The following is a 14,859-nucleotide window of genomic DNA, read 5'->3' as shown; positions in this document are numbered from 1 at the left end:
TATACTTAAAGAACTTCTTGGGGTTCTTTTTGCTCTCCTCCGCTATATGTCTCTCGTGTTCTATTTTAGCCGCCCTGATTTCATCTTTACATTTCTTATTACACTCTTTGTAGTGCTTAAATGCTGCCAATGACCCCTCAGTCTTGTATTTTTTGAAGGCCTTTTCTTTAGCTCTAATATACATTTTAATGTTGGAGTTTAGCCACCCAGGGTTTAGTTTTGCTCTTTTAAATTTATTTCCCTGTGGAATGCACTGGCCCACTCCCTTGTTAAGTATGCTCTTGAAGCACTCCCATTTTTCCTCCGTGTTCTTTGTTCCCAGGGTTCTATCCCATTTGATATTTTCTAGCAGCGAGCGCAGTTTAGGGAAATTGGCTCTTGTGAAATTCAGCGTCCTTATATTACCCTTGTGTTTCCTATTACTGTAATTAATACTGAAACCAATTGACCTATGGTCACTGTTCCCTAAGTTGTCCCGTATTTCTATATCAAATGAAAATTCGCTATTGTCACACGGATCCTCCTCCTCCTTGCCAATCAGGAAGCGGAACTTGAGACCCGTTTTCAGATTGGCCAAAAGGAGAAGCCATGGAATTGGGCATTGGGGAGGAGGGATGAGACGCAGAAAACAGGAGGAAGAAGCCGAAGCCGCTGCCTGCTGCTGCAGATATCCAGGCAGGGTGAGTGAGCGGGGGAGATCCTGCCTGTCCTCTGTCCTGTCCCCTGTTTCCTGTCTCCTGTCCTGCTAAGGTCCTGGGGAGGGGGGGTTATGGTGCGCGGCCTGGTGTGGTCCACGGGGGCCGCCCCACGGGTGCTCCATGGGCCATATAAGGATAAGGATGACCGGTCCTCTTTTTGGAGAGATGTAGGGTCTGAAAGACCCCAAATCTCTTCTTTACCTTTAACCACTTCCCCCAAATGTACGCCCCGTACGTCCTCGGGTGTCACTGGTAATACCGGGATGGTGGGGGCACCTACAGGCATCATCTCCGTATCATTGTTTGCAGCCAGAAAATTCTCTACAAAGCAGAAGTGATCTGAGGGGCCAATTAGCTACTCGATCATCGATCACTTCTGCGGGTTGCTGAAGGAGGTTCCACCCCCCTCCCCCGTCTCTCCAGTCCCATAGAAGAGGCCGGGAGTGATGCGGCCGGCGGCGATGGCTGCCCTGTACAGAGAGAGAGGAACTGACATTGTCCCCCTCTCTATGTAACCCTGGAAACAGGGAGCGACGAGTATTCATCATATCCCGGCTCCGCCCCCTTTGTTTACCTGTCCATCAGTGACCAGAGAAGCAGCCGATTGGACCGATCTCAGTCTGATTGGCTGCATGGGGGGGGGGGGCCAGAGGAGAGATTTGGGGTCTAATGGATCCCAAGTCTCTCCATAAAGAGGACAGGACATGTCATGGCCCATGCTGTCACAAGAGATGCTGTTCATCCCTTGTGATACAAATAAAGTTATTACCAAAAAATAAAATAAAAAAATGGTATATATATTTTTTTTAAATAAAATAAATAATAAATTATAAAAAAAGTAATTAAAGCGCCCCCGTCCCACTCTGCTTATGCAAATGGAATGGATACGTTACACCCGCACATATATATAAACTGTGATCGCACCGCACATCTGAGGTATTGTCGCGAACGTCAAAGCGATGCGATAATTCTATCACCAGACCTCCTGTGCCACTCTAAACTGGTAACCTGTAAAGGTATTTAAAGCATCGCCTATGGAGAATTTTAAGGTCCGTGGTTTGCCGCCATTTCACAGGCAGACACTTTTAAAGCGGGAATTGTTAGGTATCTTTTTACTCGGTGTAACATTATCTTTCACAGTATGCAAATAATTGGGCTAACTTTGCGGTTTTATTTTTTTTTTTATTCTTGAAAGTGTTTTTTTTTTCCAAAAAACCGCTGCGCAAATACCGTGTGACAACAAAAATTGCAACACCCATCATTTTATTCTGTAGGGTCTCTGCTAATAATTTTTGCTAGTAATTTTCTAGTACAAGAAGTAGATTTTTACATGCAGGAGCGAAGTGTCAGAATAGGATTGGAAAGGAGGGGGTTAAAAGCAAATGATAACAAAAAAATTATTTTTTCGCTTTAAAGGAAAAAAAATGTATTTACTTACAGCCTGGACTGGAAGTCACGTCATGACGTCGCTCTGGTCCTCCTCCCTGTACTAATGACACTGGCAGGGAAGGGCTAACCTAGGGGTGACCAAAGGGTTAAATGTGAGCCTAGGGGAGTGTTTTCTAACTGTACAGGGGAGGGACTTCTGGAATCAACACAGAGACCTGTGATTCTATATAGAAGGATCACAGGAGCTCTGTGATCATTCCAGAGAGAAGAACGGTCAGCTGTGTTTACAACATCCGACCGTCCTTCTCTCTCAGCAGGGATCGATCGCGGGTGCCGGTCCTGTGATTTGGATTTGGCACCCCCGCTTCCTAATGGGGAAAGCACGCTCCTGCGAACCGACGTACTCAAACGTCGGTTCTTGCAGTCGAGCCAGCCTGCCACAGTATATCTGTAAGTGGTTAACCCCTTAATGGCCCCTGGGTTAACCCTTTCCCTGCCAGTGTCATTATTACAGTGCTTTATTTTAGCACTGATTACTGTAGTAATGTCATTGGTATCCTCAAAAGTGTCAAAAATGTCAGTTAGGGGTCCGACCTGTCCGCCGCAATGTCGCAGTCCCGCAAAAAATCGCAGATCGCCGCCATTACTAGTTAAAAAAAAAAAATAATGGCATGAATCTTTCCCGTAGTTTGTAGACGCGATAAACTTTTGCACAAACCAATCAAAATACGCTTATTCTGTTTTTTTTTATTTTTTTTACAAATAATATGTAGCAGAATACAAATTGGCCTAAAATTATGAAAAAAATTTGATTTTACATTTTTTTTTTTTATTATTGGGAATGTTATGTAGCAGAAAGTGAAAAAAAAAAAAATACGGTATATATATATATATATATATATATATTTTATTTTTTTTCAGAATTGTCGTTTTTTTTTGTTTAAAGCACAAAAAATAAAAATCGCAGAGGTGATCAAATACCTCCAAAAGAAAGCTCTATTTGTGGGAAAAAAAGGTCGTCAATTATATTTGGGTACAGCGTCGTACGACCGTGCAATTTTCCATTAACAACTTGCCGTCCGCTGCCCGACTATATACGGTGGCGGTCAGCCCCTCACAGGCAAAGTGACGTACCGGTATGTCACTAGCCTGGGAGCGAATAGGGGGCGAGCGCGCGCCGCCAGGAGGCGCGCTCCCTTCCCCGCTCGTACCCGAAGTAGCCGGCGCATGTGACTGGCGGACCCGATGTCCGCCGGTCACTTGCGATCATCGGGTAGAGATGGAGAAAGTCGCCTGTCACTCTCCCCTGTGTAAAAGCACAGATCACTCGGTCCTGCTATGTAGGACCGTTGATCTGTGCTGTTACACACACAGCCACATCCAATCACAGTAAGAAACACGCCCCTAGGGACACACTTGACCCTTCCCGCTCCAATAAAGTTAACCCCTTCCCTGCCAGTGTCATTTTACAGTAACAGTGCATATGTATAGCACGGATTACTGTAGTAATGTCACTGGTACCCCCAAAAGTGTCAAAAATGTCAGTCAAGGGTCTGATCTGTCTGCCGCAATGTCACAGTCCCGCAAAAAAAATCGCAGATCGTCGCCATTACTTGTTAAAAAAAAAAAACAATAAAAATGATAAAAATCTTTCCCTTAGTTAGTAAACGCAATAAATTTTGCGCAAACCAATCAAAGTACGCTTTTTGCGTTTTTTTTTTAACAAACATATGTAGCAGAAAACAAATTGGCCTAAAATGTTAAAAAATTTAGATTTTTACATTTTTTGGGGGGGAATTTCATATAAAAAATGTGAAAAATATTGTTATTTTTGCAAAATTGTCGCTGTTTTTTTGTTTATAGCGCATGATCAAAAAATCGCACTGGTGATCAAATACCACCAAAAGAAAGCTCTGTTTGTGGGAAAAAAAGGACGCCAAATTCGTTTAGGTACAGTGTCACACGACCGCGCAATTGTCCATTAAAGTCATGCAGTGCCGAATCGCAAAATAAGCCCTGGTCAGGAAGGGGGTAAAATCTTCCGGGGTTTAAGTGGTTAAATTAACACAGTGTCGAATTGCAAAAAATGGCCGGGTCATTAAGGGGGGTAAATCCTTCCTGTCCAGAAGTGGTTGAAGGGGAATTATACAAAAAAATGATTGGTTAAACCCACCAGTGCTTTTTATAAACAGCTATATATAGATCAGACCATAATAAGGAGGAAGGAGGGACGCATGGCACGCCCCCAGGCCAAGCTTTGGAACGCAAGACACGCCTCCATACATAGCTTTGGCCCGCAAGGCACGCCCCCCGACTGAGCTTTGGCCCACAAGGCACGCCTCCAGACTGGGCTTTGAAACGCAAGGCACGCCTCTACCACTGGGTAGCGATGTGTTAGATGAAAGGCACGCCCCCTATTGCTGAGTCATGAAACGAGCACGGTCACTTACGCAGGACACGCCCCTAGTGGGCAGGGAAGGAGGCGGGCGCCCTCTAGCCTGCTGTGCGGGGCGGTGGCACGTGGAGGAAGTACATTGTTGTAGGTTGGTGACAAATTCGATCTGTGTGTTGTATATCACCCCCATATATTTATAACTTCATTGTATGTCACCCCCATATATATATATATATATATATATATATATATATATATAAAACTTTATTGTATGTCACCCCCATATTTATATATATATATATAACTTCATTGTATGTCACCCCCATATATATATATATATATATATATATATATAACGTCATTGTATGTCACCCCCATATATATATAACTTCATTGTATGTCACCCCATATATATATATATATAACTTCATTGTATGTCACCCCCATATATATATATAACTTCATTGTATGTCACCCCCATATATATATATATATAACTTCATTGTATGTCACCCCCATATATATATATAACTTCATTGTATGTCACCCCCATATATATGTAACTTCATTGTATGTCACCTCTATATATATATATATGTATATATATATATATATATATATATCTTCATTGTGTATATATATATATATATAACTTCATTGTATGTCACCCCATATATATATATATATATATGTAACTTCATTGTATGTCACCCCCATATATATATATATATATAACTTCAATGTATGTCACCCCCAAATATATATATATATATATATATATATATATATATATAAAACTACATTGTATGTCACCCCCATATATATATATGTATATGTAACTTCATTGTATGTCACCCCCATATATATATAACTTCATTGTATGTCACCCCTATATATACTGTGTGTGTGTGTATATATATATATATATATACTGTATATACCTACATTGTATGTCACCCCCTATACCGTCTCCATGTCCTCCTATATATAATACATTGTATCAGTGTGTATGTCACCTCCCCATATCGGCTCTATGTACAATCTTTTAACCTTTCCCCATTGTATCCCTCATTTCCAGCCATGGCAATAGTACTCAGATTATAGACCGGCCTCCCTTACATCTCCTCCAGCCCCTGCTCCTGTAATCTGCCTGTATAATAGGGATGTTTCCTGGAATGTGGCATCCCCTGCGTTGTTCTTAGGTGTAGCGCACTGACAGCGCCTCCTATGAAGACACGAGCTGCCAATTAGTGCTATTTTTTAATGATTTCTGCATGTGTGAATGGCTTACCTCTGTATCTACAGAACAGGAGCAGGCAAGGATCTGCAGTAAAGTTTAGATCTCACCTGGCAGCCAGCGTTTTTCTTTTCCTGACTGCTGATTGGCTGCCATGAACAATGTCATTCTCACATTATCTTTCTGTACTATTCTCACAGAGCTATGTACCATCCCCCGGCGGAGGCCATATTGTGTCAGGTGACCACGATCCGCCATGTCTTGGTGTGCGGTGGGACTAGTCCAGGTCGGGCGGACAAGGAAGACATTTCCAGCGTCTCTATTACTGCAGTGCAGAAGGCTGGCGGCCGGACGGCGGGAGAGCGATGATCTTCTGGAGTTGTGCCGTCGAAGGTTCTTCCTGTTGGGGGAGAAGATGACTCTGGCCTCTGTTCTAGGAGGAGGTCACGGCCTGGGGTCCCTGGGAGCCCAAATGAAAAGGAACATGGTAAAGGAATGGTGGGACGCCATGGTGCTGCACCAGGAACAGGTTCTGCCCATTGACTCTTTGTGTCACCTACCAGGAACATCCAACCCTTCACCAAGACCACCGCTGAAGACCCTCCCCAATGCCCGTCTGGACCGCCTCCAAAACCAAAGTCTAACCCAGGAGGAGCTGGAAAAGATGGCCGGTCCTCGCCAAGATCTCCTATATGGTAACAATGACACAAATAGAGATGGGCTGAACACCCCCGTTCGGGAATTCTGCCACAAACCCATTAAAGGCTATGGGGTGCGAACATAAGAAATCAAAAGTCCCCATTATGAAGGCTTATATGCAAGTAATTGGCCATAAAAAGGGTATGTGGGCTGGGTACTACCCTGGGGGACAAGTATCAATGCAACATTTTTTCACAGGAGCAGTGATTTTAATGATGCTTAAAGTGCAACAATAAAAATGAAAAAGTGCCTGTAAAGTGGAGCATCTGTACCATGTATAGAACCTGCTGCAGCAAAACAGACATTTATCAACTAAAAAAAATATTAAAATCACATTTAAATTGATTTGCAAGTGCTGGCACCCAGCTATTTAAAAAGGAAAGAAGGAAACGGTGTGTGGTCCCCCCAGTACTTACCAGACCCTTATCCAAGCATGCATCCTCCTACAAGGGCCTCTTACACACAACCTTGGGCTGTGTTTGTGGGGGTCTGTGGGCAAGGGGCTTATCGAAATCTGGCAGCCCCCTTTTAACAAGGGGGCCCCCAGGTCCTATTCCCTCCCCCCTCCCATGGGAATGAGTAGGGTACCCCTACTCATTCACCAAAAAAGTGTCAAAATAAAAAAAAAAACAGTAGACAGGTTTTTTTTTTACAATTTCTTTATTAAAAAGAAAACAACGCTGTCCTTCAATGTAGATCCATCGTCATTAACGACGCCACCACCTGACCTAAAAAATACAACAAAATTGCTCCATCCACCGCAAAGGCAAACCACCGAATGTCTGGCTTGCCGTTTGACAGTTCTTATATAGGTAAGGGCGGGGCCACCTGGCGACATCACCTGGTGGCACCGCCCCCCTGTGATGTCATTGACCCAGCAAGTATTGGTGAGGTCACAAGGGGGGCGGTGCCACCAGGTGACATCAACTGACATCATCAAATATGACAGTTCTTCGGTTAGGACGGGGCCACCTGGTGACATCAACTGGTGGCACCGCCCCCCAGTTATGTCATCGACCCAGCATGCACTGGTTGGTGATGTCACAAGGGGGGTGGTGCCACCAGGTGTTGCAGCCAGGTGGCCTCGCTCTTACCTAATATAAGAACTGTCAAACGGCAAGCCAGCCATTGGGCAGTTTGTCTTTGCGGTGGGCGGAGGCATTTTTTTTTTCAGGTCCCGTGGTGGTGGCGTTGTGATTGTCGATCGATCTACATTAGAGGACAGCGGGTTTTTTTTAGTTTTTAATAAAGGATTTGTCAATAACCTGTCTACTGTTTTAGTTAATTTTGACATTTTTTTTTTGATGAATGGGTCGGGGTACAATGTACCCAATACTCATTCACATATGGCGGGCAAGACCCGATTCTGATGCCCGCAGACCCCCCACAACCACATCCCAAGATTTTGGGGAAGAGATCCTTGTCCCCTTCAACATGTCCCCTGCCCCAAAGCACCCCTGCCTGTTGAGGGCATGTGGTCTGGTATGGTTCAGGAGGGGGTGGGGGCCCACACTCATCATTTTCCCACCCCACCCCCACCCTTTACCTGACTCCCCTGCCTGCATGCTCTGATAAGGGACTGGTATGTATTGTGGGGGGGGGGGGGGTTTGGGGGGCCCCCACACCGTTTTTTTTTGACCGCTGATGGCTCATTGGTTGTTAAGGACGCTGTAGCCGGCTTCCCGGCCGCTCCTTTACAACCAGCTTATACTGCACCCTTATTGGGCAGAGCTTGCGTAGAATGCGCTGTGCAGCACAGGGAACACCCAGCAAACACCCTGCAAATTTGGGTGTTTGCCGAACGGGGTGAATAGCTAATAATAAGCTCAAACTCCTGCTGAGGCTTAACCGTTCGCCCAACACTAGACACAAACTACTGCAGGATATGTCACCATTGTGGGAGGGGCAGAGACACAAACTACTGCAGGAAATTTCACCATTGTGGGAGGGGCAGAGTCACAAACTACTGCAGGAAATGTCGCCATTGTGGGAGGGGCAGAGACACAAACTACTGCAGGAAATGTCACCATTGTGGGATGGGCAGAGACACAAACTACTGCAGGAAATGTCACCATTGTGGGAGGGGCAGAGACACAAACTATTGCAGGAAATGTCACCATTGTGGGAGGGGCAGAGACACAAACTACTGCAGGAAATGTCAACATTGTGGGAGGGGCAGAGACACAAACAACTGCAGGAAATCTCACCATTGTGGGAGGGGCAGAGACACAAACTACTGCAGGAAATCTCACCATTGTGGGAGGGGCAGAGACACAAATTACTGCAGGAAATGTCACCATTGTGGGAGGCGCTGAGACACAAACTACTGCAGGAAATGTCACCATTGTGGAAGGGGCAGAGACACAAACTACTGCAGGAAATGTCACCATTGTGGGAGGGGCAGAGACACAAACTACTGCAGGAAATGTCACCATTGTGGGAGGGGCAGAGACACAAACTACTGCAGGAAATGTCACCATTGTGGGAGGGGCAGAGACACAAAACTGCAGGAAATTTCACCATTGTGGGAGGGGCAGAGACACAAATTACTGCAGGAAATGTCACCATTGTGGGAGGGGCAGAGACACAAATTACTGCAGGAAATGTCACCATTGTGGGAGGGGCAGAGACACAAATTACTGCAGGAAATGTCACCATTGTGGGAGGGGCAGAGACACAAATTACTGCAGGAAATGTCACCATTGTGGGAGGGGCTGAGACAAACTACTGCAGGAAATGTCACCATTGTGGGAGGGGCAGAGACACAAACTACTGCAGGAAATCTCACCATTGTGGGAGGGGCAGAGACACGAATTACTGGGGGAAAATCTCACCATTGTGGGAGGGGCTGAAAATGTTGACTTTTTAAAATATTTTTCCAATTTTAGGTGCCTTGTATTATTACCCCCCTTGTTTGGAGCTCCTGAACAGAAAGTTGCCTTTTGGTATTGCAGAGGTGGGGAGATGTTTTCATCCAATCTCAGACAACAAGGATCTGCACCTGCAGGTCAGCCATCTTGTAATGTACCTAGTAATGGGGGGGGGTCTAAATTAGTGTGCAGAATACAATGTATTTCTCATTTGTCTTTTACCCACAATGCAGTTTGTTAGTAACTCTCAGGTGTGTGCGCTCTGATTAATACCGGGGAAGGAGATTGGAGGTCACATGGGTTCACAGGCCACCGATTTAATCAACTGGTGCAAAATCCTAAAAACAAGAGATAGAATCCTACTGACAGCGATAAAGCGATAAAGTTCAGGAGTAGAATTGATTTTTATGAGGTTATTAAGTTCCTGTAAGTTGATAAATTTTACTTTCATATTCTAGGGTGGGGGAGAGGACGGCGGCCTCTCTGGTCTGGTTCAGCTCAGCCAAGACTTGCGCTCAGTGGCGGGACTACTGGCTGAGGCAACAGCTGCTGTGGTGGAGGAAGGTGAGCGCCCTGTGATTGCTGAGACATCTATGGGGGTTATTTATAAGAGATGAGATACACTATATTGTCAAAAGTATTGGGACGCCTGCCTTTACACACATGAACTTTAATGGCATCCCAGTCTTTGTCCGTAGGGTTCAATATTGAGTTGGCCCCCCCTTTGCAGCTACTTGAACTACAAGTCCCATGAGGCATTGCAAGGCTGACAGTTACAAGCATGACTCCTAAAGGCAGAGGCATGATGAGACTTGTAGTTCGCAACAGCTGGAGGGCCCCAGGTTGAGCATGCATTCTGTATAGTGTAACCTTCACAAGTAGGCTGTAATAGCAATTCATTAAACAGAGTTAGGACATTGCTGATACCTGTGTAGCTTACATCATAGAGAACTACACTATGTCAAAAGTATTGGGACGCCTGCCTTTACACACACATGAACTTTAATGGCATCCCAGTCTTAGTCCGTAGGGTTCAATATTTAGTTGGCCCATCCTTTGCAGCTATAACAGCTTCAAATCTTCTGGGAAGGCCGTCCACAAGGTTTAGGAGTGTGTCTGTGGGAATGTTTCACCATTCTTCCAGAAAAAGTGTTCCTTTAAATTTTTGAGCAGTGTATGTGTGTGTGTGTCTATTAGAGATAAGGGCCATACACACTATCAGATTATCTGAAGACTTTTTCCTTCAGATTTACCTTTTCTATGTAGTGCAAGGGCCTGCCGGATTGCATACAAATTGAAAGTGTTCAGGTTTGACCTCATATTATATGGTTTTGGTAAGTCTACAGACAAAAGTCTTCAGACAATCTGATAGTGTGTATGGCCCAATAGACCGATATGTTTTTTTCAGGGCTGATACCGATATTTTGGTCACAATGTTTCGGTATCGGCCGATATGGGCCGATATTTTGTACATTTTAAAGTTTTGAAAAATAAAGACAATTTTTGACACAAATCTGGTACTGAACATGTTACTTTTTTGTTTAATGCCTACTGGCGGGCTTGCTGGCACCCTGTGGTGGGTGGGTGGCTGGCTGGCACAGGGGTTGTGGGTGGCTGGCTGGTACAGGGCCTGTGGTTGGCTGGCTGGCACACTTTCTGTGGGTGGCTGGCTGTCTGGAATCCTGTGGTGGGTGGGTGGCTAGACTAGGCCCGACTCCAGAGGAGGCTGTCCAAGGCAAGGGAGGCGGCCTAAGAAGGCAGAATGAAGTCACAAAAATATCGGCCAGTTCCAAGGCCGATACCGATATATCAGGGAAAGTGCATATCGGCCACGCCGGTAATTGGTCTATCCCTAGTGTGTGTGTGTATATATATATATATATATATATATATATATATATATATATATATATATAGTGCTCAAATAAATTAAAGGAGCACTTTTGAATCAGAGTATAGCATCAAGTCAGTTAAACTCCTGGGATATTGATCTGGTCAGTTAAGTAGCAGAGGGGGTTGTTAATCAGTTTCAGCTGCTTTGGTGTTAATGAAATTACCAACAGGTGCACTGGATGGGCAAAAGGAGACAACCTTCAAAACAAAAATGGTTTTACAGGTGGAGGCCACTGACATTTTTTTCCCTACCCATTTTTTTCTGACTGTTTTTCACTAGTTTTTCATTTGGCTGGGGTCAGTGTCACTACTGGTAGCATGAGGCCATACCTGGACCCTATAGAGGTTGTACACGCAGTCCAACTCCTCCACGATGGCACATTAATCCGTACCATTACCAAGAGCATGGAGGAGATTCCAGGAGACAGGCAGTTACTCTAGGACAGTGTTTCTCAACTGCGGTCCTCAGTGCACACTAACAGGCCAGATTTTAAGTATTACCTTGGAGAGATGCAGACTAGAATTCTGAAATCACTGAGCAGCACATTATATCACCTGTGATGTATTTCAGTTATCTTGCAAACCTGGCCTGTTAGTGTGCCTTGAGGACCGGAGTTGAGAAACACTGCTCTAGAAGAGCTGGACAGGGCCATAGAATGTCCTTAACCCATCAGCGGGACCGGTATCTGCTCCTTTGTGCAAGGAGGAACAGGATGAGCACTGCCAGAGCCCTACAAAATGACCTCCAGCAGGCCACTGGTGTGAATGTCTCTGACCAAACAATCAGAAACAGACTTCATGAGGGTGGCCTGAGGGCCCGACTTCCTCTAGTGGGCTCTGTGCTCACTGCCCTGCCTCAGTGAACACCAGAATTGGCAGCTCCACCACTGGCACCCTGTGCTTTTCACAGATGAGAGCAGGTTCACCCTGAGCACATGTGACAGACGTGAAAGGAAGGGAGAGATGTGGGTGCTTGTAAGATTCTGGTACCTCCGGTACCCTTAATCACCACTTTCCTTTGTAATGCGTCCCACCTTTCTCTTCAGGTGGTACGCATATACCTTTAAGAACGATGATGTCACTGCTGAGTGCCGCAGAGCGGCTATTTCAACCGCCGGCGGTCTCACTCACATTGTTCGTTCAACCTGCCTTGTTATCCACATGCTTTCAAGCCTGTCTCTCGATGGGAACCTCCAGCTATTCCCTCTACCTGGAGCAGACCGGAATCTCGCTACTGATCCCTGTATCTCGCTACCGGACCATCCCTTATCTACTGGACCTCTCTAAACTACTAACATTACAAGTGATAAGTACCCCGCAGGGGAACCCTCCATAACCTTATTGCACTATCTACCTATGTACATTAAGGACTGTTACTACCTATCTATACTATCCTATCATCTGCACTGTTACATAGATTGCTAGCTCTTCAGCCTACTACCATCTATCATCTGCACTGCTGCATAGATTGCTAGCTCTCCTGTCTACTACTATCTATCCTTGCACTGGGTTAGTCTATCCTGTATTTGTCATCTGCTGTCCTCACCACCTGTTAGCATACTCGATACTAACCTATCTGCATTCCTAAATACCATCTTGAACTCTCCTATACAAAACCTATCAAGTGATTACCATCCTTGTCACTGTTCACACCTGTCCCTTCAGCACATCACCTTCATACTATCATATACATCCTATCACTCCAGGAACATCTCATTGAGTGTGTATATATCTGTATGTTGAAGCTGACAGGCCCACAGTGATGAGTCCTGGAGAGTTGGATCTGGTATTCAACACATCTCTACATGACTACTGAGTGGAGATTTTGCAGCTGCAAATCGAGCCTATAATAAAAACGCAGGAGCGTTACAGATTGAACGAACCTTAAAAATGGATTCAGCAGAATTACCCACTCAAGTGACACATCTTTGCGAACTCAATTCAGACTCGGGTTATCGGAAGCTGTTAAAGACGAGCTCGCCCGAGCGGATTTTCCTGGCACCTTAGAGGCCTTGATACAACTTAGTATCAACATCGACAGACGACTGCGAGAAAGAAGGGCTGAAAAGATGGGAATGCCATTGTCTAGTCCTTCTCAGATTTCGGCCGTTGACCCTACTTCCATGGATGTAGGAACCATACGCCCACTTTAACGACTACTGAACGAGCTAGAAGAACATCCAGAAATCTCTGCATGTACTGCGCATCCTCGGATCATTTGATAAACACCTGTCCCCTTGTCCGCAGGAAAGAGGGTGGGTGTTCACATGTCTTGCTGGGAGGATTGGCGACTTCCTTCTCTAACCCCTATCTTTTTGTTCGTTTGATATTACAGTGGGACCAAACTAGGATCACCACCAAGGCTATGGTCGACACTGGATCTTGTGGAAACTATATTGATACACGCTTTGTTACCTTAAATAAAATACCTATTATTTCAAAATCTAAGCCTGTTTCTGTTAGTTTCATTAATGGTATTCCACTGTCTTCTGGTCCAATCACCAACCAGACTCAGGCACTCCTTGCCACTACCAACGAATCACATGTGGAGACCATCACCTTTGACATACTATCCTCACCCCATTTTCCTATTATTTTGGGACTTCCCTGGTTACACACACACCAACCAATCATAGATTGGAAAAAACGGACTTTGGTTTTCCCTTCTCACTATTGTGAGAATACGTGTAACCTCCCATCTTATGGGGAGATTCTGTCTGTGGTGTCTGATGAAATTGCACCACTATGCTATCAGGATCTGTCCGAAGTGTTCCTTGAGAAAAATGCTCAAGTGTTGCCTCCCCATAGGGATTACGATTGCACTATCGATCTACTCCCTAACAGCAAATTGCCTTTCGGTCATGTTTATCCCCTTTCACAGGATGAACTTTCTCATCTCAAGGAATACTTGGATGAGAATTTGACAAAAGGGTTCATTAGACCCTCTACTTCTTCCACTGCTGCAGGACTTTTCTTTGTCCGCAATAAGGATTCCAGTCTCAGGCCTATTATCGATTATAGGCAATTAAACACGATTACGATAAAGGATCGCTATCCTTTGCCGCTCATCCCTGAACTTATTGAACAGGTGCGTGGGGCTACTTATTTCACCAAATTAGACCTGAAAGGGGCATACAACCTAATCCGAATCCGTGACGGGGATGAGTGGAAAACAGCATTCAGAACCAGATACGGACTATTCGAATACCTTGTGATGGCATTCGGGCTATGTAATGCTCCCGCAGCTTTCCAAAGATTCATAAACGACATCTTTAGAGACTTACTTGATGTCTGTGTTGTAGTATACCTAGACGATATACTTATTTATTCTCGATCTATGCCTGAACACATAAAACATGTAAGACTTGTGTTGTCCAGACTGCTCTCACACAGACTATATGTGAAATTAAAAAAATGTCTATTTCATAAAGAAGAAATATTATTTCTAGGATACTTCATATCCAAAACTGGAATTAAGATGGATATGAGTAAGATATCCTGTATTCAAGACTGGCCTATACCAACAACTCATAAGGCCCTACAGCGATTCCTTGGATTCTCGAACTTCTATAGGAAGTTCATCAAGAACTTTTCCGCTATTGTTAGACCTCTCACACAACTGACAAGTATAAAAAAAACATTCAAATGGTCAGAAGAAGCAAATCAAACTTTCTGCTT

The 14,859-nt window shown here is 44.7% G+C and overlaps 1 pseudogene across 1 annotated transcript in view; it reads left to right on the top strand.

The window, feature by feature from the left end:
* Window positions 1-9,905, top strand: part of LOC309552502 — an 88,034-nt pseudogene extending 78,129 nt beyond the window's left edge. Inside the window, exons 5-7 of the transcript in view lie at window positions 6,051-6,414; window positions 9,307-9,425; window positions 9,747-9,905. The product of the transcript in view is annotated as an uncharacterized misc_RNA (transcript). The remainder of the gene's footprint in view (window positions 1-6,050; window positions 6,415-9,306; window positions 9,426-9,746) is intronic.
* The last annotated feature ends 4,954 nt before the right edge of the window (window positions 9,906-14,859 follow it).

Source organism: Pelophylax lessonae (genome assembly GCF_965119305.1).
Source record: "Pelophylax lessonae genome assembly, chromosome: 4".
Classification (NCBI taxonomy): Eukaryota; Metazoa; Chordata; class Amphibia; order Anura; family Ranidae; genus Pelophylax; species Pelophylax lessonae.
Note: the sequence above shows the minus strand (reverse complement) of the source record. Positions and strands in the feature narration are given on the sequence as shown.